Genomic DNA, 6938 nt, shown 5'->3' with positions numbered 1-6938 from the left:
CCACTGACTTTCTGTATGTGTGTTTCCCAATAACAGCCTGTTTTTTATCCCTCACACTTGCCATACTCCATTTTACTTTAGGGCCTTTGCACATCCTTCTTCTTCTAACTGAAATGCTCTCTTCTGGCTCTTGGCTCCTATTTGAGACAAGCCATCCCTGGTCTTCCTTACTGCACTGTAACTCTTCCTATTACAAGCTCTGGTACCCCTCCTTCACGGCACCTGCCACAGGTGCAACTGTGGCAGGTGCAATATGTATATTGCCTTGATTACTGTAGATTAGTATCTTTAGCTCCCTAAACATGAGGGCTGGAAATGTGTCTGGTTTTGCTGACGTTGTATATACAGTCCCAAGCACACTGGTTGACCCACAGTAGGGGCTTCAGAAATATCCATGGAATAAATACAGGGGTTTCACGGAGCTCCTCAATTTCTGAGCATCTTTGGTTAGGTATCACTATGCTTCCAGGTTACATTCATAAAAACTATGTATCGAGAAATTGTTTTCTGAAATAACAGTATTTTTATCCCTGCAAGAGGCACAAAGGAAGCAAATAAAAGTTGAGGGGAGCTTGCTACTCTCATCAAAAGGCATATTCTAATTACCTTGGTTACTCAGAAGGAAAGCACAGTCCAAAGTCTTACAATGGCAATGAGCAGGAAATAAATATTTAGCTGTTTTAAACCTAATGTTAGTCAAACAATATTCTATCTATAACCAGATGTGGCAGTTCTTTCATTTAATGAGAAAACACTAAATTCTCGCTGTAAAGGACAAAGAAAGCAAAAGAAGACAACTGGGATTCCAGAAGGCCCTTCACTGCTAGTAATTTACATTTTAGACTAGTGTTTGTTTTCCTCTTTGATAAAATTAAACATAATTATCTGCACTCCCTACCTGTCCCACTGGGAATTGGGAGGAATTAATGAGATGATGCTTGCGCAGTGCTCGCAGCCCCTTGGAAACACTATTATTACAACGGATGAGGAAAACATGGCTTCTGGTAACTTGAGGGTGACTTTCAGACAGTCAAGGCTGACGCCAAAAAAAAACAGTCAAGTGAAACATGAGGGACGAACATTGCTCTTTGGTGATTTTTCAGTTGCAAAAATCATCCTTTCTTTCTGAACTCCTAACAGTACTCCCCAAACCAGAAACCACTGGTCAAATATAGCCATCAAATTCAACCTGAAGAACTGAATTTGAAATTAAATCAAATTTTAAGTTATTCCAATTCGAATACCCTCACATGGCCAGTAGCCTGCTCACTCAATAGCGCGGACATAGAACATTTCTATTATAGAAGAAAATTCTAGGGGAGGGTCTGTCCCTTTCAGCTCTTTCCATGTGAATCCTGTTATTTGACGCTTTTAAAAAACCTCACCCAGAGTAGGGGTTTCAGCATTTATCAGCTAGATGAGACATCGCTTATAGAGCTGAAGAGAAATCGTTCTTCGAAGACAAATGGTTTCTCTTCAAACTCATTTGTTTTGCCTTTTCTGTGCTGCCTGCGCCTGGTCAGCACTAAGAACATGTGCAGTGTATAATGGGATCATGGTTCCCCATGTTTCCCCATCTCATTTCTCTCAGTGTCCTATCTGCATATAAGCCCCGAAGTCTGGGCAGAAAGTAAACTGTCTGACTGACCACACCGACAGAATTCCACAGCTAAAAACTGCTATATCTGGTTGTCCATGGGTGATTAATATATGCTCATAGGCAATAAATCCCCTCTTGTATGAAATGCTGCCGAGTCTCATTTTTCTCTTTATACTATTTTAATCTTGTTGGATGGGGGGTGGGGTGAGGAACAGAAAGGAGCCCAACGCATTCTAACTTTTGTGTGGGTGTCTCCCTGGCTTGGTTACCAAAGAAACCATTCTGTTCCACGCTATTCAAATAATGGCTCTACTAGTGCTCTAAATACTTCCTTCTTTTTTAACCTGACTGCACTGCAGATTTAGAGCCACCATCTGTTGGCCAGCAAAAACGAAGGGTTTCTGGAAATGCCATGGCCCTTCCCACACTGTGTAAGCCTCAGTGTCAAGATTCCAACCTGAGAAGTCTGCTTCCACGGCCAATATTTTCCAAGCAAACCCAGGATGCTGTCTCTCTGCACCACTGCACTGCCAAACTGCATAAGTGAAAGGTATTCATGGGCATCCCGAGAGGCTGCCAAGCCTCCTGTACCCATGCTGGGAGGCTCAGCTCTTGCTGCAGTGGGGAGGGCACTGCTGCTCCAGCCTGAAGAGTGGGGGATCCAGCCCCAGTGAATGTCTGCCTCTCACCAAGGGCATTGGAGGCAGTCATGTCACTCTGGATGCCCACTGCTGATCTCTAGAAAAATGAATACGGCGGTGGGGATCACCTGTTTCCATGACTGCGTGTCCTCCAGAGCTTCCCACTCCAAAGAAAACTCATGAACCCAGGATTCTAATGCCCCTGTGAGAGATTTTCTGCAAAAAGACTTGACTTTCACCCCCTATTGATGTTTGCCTCTCCCACCCACTTTTTTCCAGCTTTACTGAAATACAATTGACATGTAACATATGTAATTAAACTTTAAGGTATATCATGTGATGACCTTTAAGGTATATCATAAGATCACTAATGTGATGAGTTTAAGGTGAATAATACACACACACACATATATTGCAAAATGATTACCACAGTAAGGTTCCTCCATTGCCTCACAAAAAATATATATATATTGGTGAGAACATTTAAGATCTACTCTCCCAGCAACTTTCAAATGTACAACACAGTATTATTAGCTATAGTCACCATGCTGTACAAGAGATCCTCAGGACTTACTCATGTTATAACTGGAAGTCTGTACCCTATGACCAACTCTTTATGTGCACAATGCACTTGGCAAATGCACTATGAACCTGAGGCAGCCAGGAACTAAGGAATGAAATCTTATAAACCTCCAGGTCTCTGTAACAAAGGCTTCTGAAGCTACTATCCCAAGCAGGGAGGCCATGCTTTTGGAGTTTTCACATAGATGCTAAAGCTTATCCAAATTTCTCTTTTGAGCATTTAAGTATAAATCTGGTGAAAATTTACAATCTATTCAACCACAACATTGTTACTGATTACAACTTAAGAAGAAACAATTATTAAAGTTTGTAGTTGCTTCCACCAAGACAAACCCACAAATACATGCACCCTTTCTAAAACACCCTTTAAGCTAGGGGTCCCCAAACTACTTAGGTCAACCATCCCACCCATGCAAAAATTTTTTGCACACCCTCAAATATATGTACCTTTACTATCTTACACTAATATAGTATCACATTATAAAACATGGTCCCAAAATTAAAATCTTGAAAACATTAAAAGTGAAAATACACCTGGCTGATGTGGCTGAGTGGACTGAGCACCAGCCTGTGAACCAAAGGGTCACTGGTTCAATTCCCAGTCAGGGCACAGGCCTGGGTTGCAGGCCAGGTCCCCAGTAGGGGGTGCGTGAGAGGCCAACCACATATTGATGTTTCTCTCCCTCTCTTTCTCCATCCCCTCCCCTCCCTTCTCTCTAAAAATAAGTAAATAAAATCTTTAAAAAAAAACAGGTAAGATTTATAAGGCCCTTAAAGCAAGCACATGTAAACTTCAGCAAGCGGCCACTCCCTGAAAACCCATACCTGAGTCATAGGGCCAGTGTTAACCCTTCCCCCTTTGGATACATGCTGGGTGACCAAGTAACTTACAGACAGGGTGTGGGCATCTGTGTCCCTCTGCATATTAAATACTAGCAGAACTGGCATATTTTAAAAATATAATTACTAGATGCTCCATTAAATTTGCCCTCGATAAACAACAAATACTATTTTAGTATAAATATGCTTAATGGGACATATTTCTACTAAAAAAATTGTTGTTTATTTGAAATTCAAATTTAACTGACCATCCTGCATTTTATCTGGCAATATTAAAATACTAGAAAAGCTTAAATTGTTTCTTCTCTTTTTTCCTTTCTTTAGCCAAAAATAAATATAAATAGCAGTTTTAATTTTTTTTCCTTATGAGTACCAATGGAGACCCCGATCTAAGAAGCCGCCACCACAATCCCTGGACAAGCCAGCATGCTCCTCCAACAGCTAATGCTGTCCAATGCTAATAAGGAAAACATCCCCCTTTCCCTTAAGTTCCTGAAACTACTCCCGCCCTAAACCCCTCACAATACTTTGTAGCATCCTTGATCAATGTTATGACTGATACAAAACCTTCAACTTTTTTTTCCTGGCCATTAAGTCTATTCAAGAGCAGAGAGAAAATTATAAGTAAAGCAGAAAGAGGCTTGAGCCACACATGTGGGTACATGTGTTGACTCACCCATTCCTGTTCCATGTCTGGTTTATGGAAGTAGCAGCGGGCACACGACCTTTTTCACTCCTACCCCTGGCATCCAGGATGCTGAGCGAAGTCAAAGGAGTTCACATTACAGGAATGTAGTGACTGTGGCTTAAAGAATTCAAGGGAACACATGGTTAGAAGATGTGTCTTTGTGCATTTATGCTATGAAATTCTGAAAGGTAAATATAGCATGCCCAGAAAATGACTTCTCATTCACACTTTCCTGCACACTTTCACTAAGAAAGTCCGGCATCAGCAAAGCATGGTAAACGCTGGGAGAATTGCTGGAAGCTGGAATTCATGGCAGCATGACAGCTGTGTCATGGGATGTGAAATAGCCAGCATTACATGAAGGGTTCTTGGGAACCGTAGGGCAAGAAGATTTATGTTGTTCCAACATAAACAGGTTCCAAGGAGCCATGGTCTTCCTCTTTCTAGTGGAGGGAGTGAGGGGCAAGGTAATTATCATCCAGGAATGGTGTCTTTGGCAATAAAGAGCACTAATAAATGACAGCTAAACCTGAACAAGATGATGGCTAGAGACAACAAAGAATCTTCATATGTACTGATTTGGCAATAAATAAATATGTAAATACCACATCTCGACCCAGTGCCCCTAAATCTTCAGTGAAATGCTCTATCTCACATGCAGTCATCAATCCTTGTAGTAGAGTTTTCATTTAATTGCTTACATAGAGGTTCCACACAAAATATTTTTCAGGGGCTCCACACACTTTAGCAGTGGCCCTACGACCAAGCACTCCCAGAATTATCTGCTGTTTCAATATGCAATTTCAAAATGGTGCATAACCTCCCCTGGAACAACACATCCTGCACATTATAAGAAATAAGAGCCCTGGCTGGTGTAGCTCAGTGGGTTGAGCATGGGCCTGCAAACCAAAGGATTGCAGTTCAATTCCCAGTCAAGGCAAGTACCTGGGTTGCAGGCCAGTTTCCATCAGGGGACGCATGAGACGCAACCATACATTGACATTTCTCTCCTTCCCTTCCCCTCTAAAGATAAATACATAAAATCTTTTGAAAAATAAATAAATAACAGTTGTTGAGTACCAACTCTGTGCCTGGCACTGTCCTCAGAGCTCTGTGTGTATTATCTCATTTTATACCCACATTAACCCATGAGAAATAACTTGCTTTGTTTTAAGCCACTGCATCTGAGAACAATGTGTTAAGTGGCAATATGTTATTAAAAGAGGTTAATTTGAGCTTTCATTTTATTCATTTCCCCAAACTACTATGGAGCAGGTAGATCTCAGACCTTTTCAGCTCCCTCTTACAACAGCACAAATTGAGTCCTAGAAAGAAACAGGAGAAGACTAGCAAGAGCAGGCCAACAGATTTCTCCCAAAGAGGAGCGAGGGAAGGAGAAACAGAACAATAGGCCTTGGCATCCAGGACCAGATCCAGGTCTCTGAACCATCTTGCCTCACTAACAAAAGGCCGAAGTTTGAAGGTTACCTAACTGTCTGGGGCTCTGCAACGCCCTAAACACACCATTCCTGGAGCAGGAAAGCATGCCTTCCTTTCCCAGGAGCCAGAGATGGAGAGCGCCCTGCCTAGGGTCATTTGTGATATTCAGAGTGCCCCTTGTACCATCAGACAAACCCTCATTCTTGTTGTTAAACTCATGCCATACAAAGGCAAGAGAGTAACAAAGAGAGTAAGCACTGAAAATGCATCTGAGCCATAGGGTTGGGGGACAGGTGGCGTGAACAGCAAGATCCTTGCATGTTTCTCCATTGATTTCAGCCCAACATGTCAGCCCCACTTACTGCCAGCTCTCTCCAGATAGAGAATGACAAAGAACCGTTCTTCCCTCATTATTTGATCTCTGCCAGGGCAATCTGGGGAGGCCATCATCAGTGCCTGGTGCAGGAAAATAGGGACCATTTCCCAACAAGTGCATATCATACAAAGAGCTCCAGTGTGATAAGAGACAGGAGAATATCAGGAACCTTGTCCTTTCTCCTCCTCACCAATTTTTTAACCTTTATTTCTAAGGTGTGTTTTAATACAGTAAGACACAGGCCAAAGAGAATGGAAGGCAACTTATAACAATATACATGCATAATGCATGTGTTTGTGTGCACGAGACAATGAAAAAAAGACAGAGAATGAGTGAGTGAATGAATGAATGAATGAATGAATGAATACAGGCTAAAAGAGGAGTATAAGTGTTTCTCTCACTGTTTGCTTCCCTATTCATTTCTCTACAAGCTTGGGAGGAATCAAAAGATCAGAAGATACAGCAGTAAATGAAACAGATAATTCTCATAATGCTTACTTTAATGTGTGGGGAGACATGCAGAAACAGGCAGTAAATACAAATACATTAAGTCATATGGTATGTTAGATAACAATAAGTGACATGGATATAGCATGCAGCAATTACAAACTTGGTTGTCACACAGCAGCTCACAGAAGTTAGAAGATGCTGTTTTAAGAACTAGTTTCAGCCCTGGCTGGGTGGCTCAGTTGGTTGAAGCACAAACAAAAGGTAGATCCCTGGTCGGGGCATATATGGGAGGCAACCAATCGATGTTTCTCCCTCATATCA

This window comes from Artibeus jamaicensis, unplaced genomic scaffold (assembly GCF_021234435.1).
Source record: "Artibeus jamaicensis isolate MK-2021 breed Jamaican fruit bat unplaced genomic scaffold, CSHL_Jam_final scaffold_1283, whole genome shotgun sequence".
Lineage (NCBI taxonomy): Eukaryota > Metazoa > Chordata > Mammalia > Chiroptera > Phyllostomidae > Artibeus > Artibeus jamaicensis.
This window is presented reverse-complemented; position numbering follows the sequence as displayed.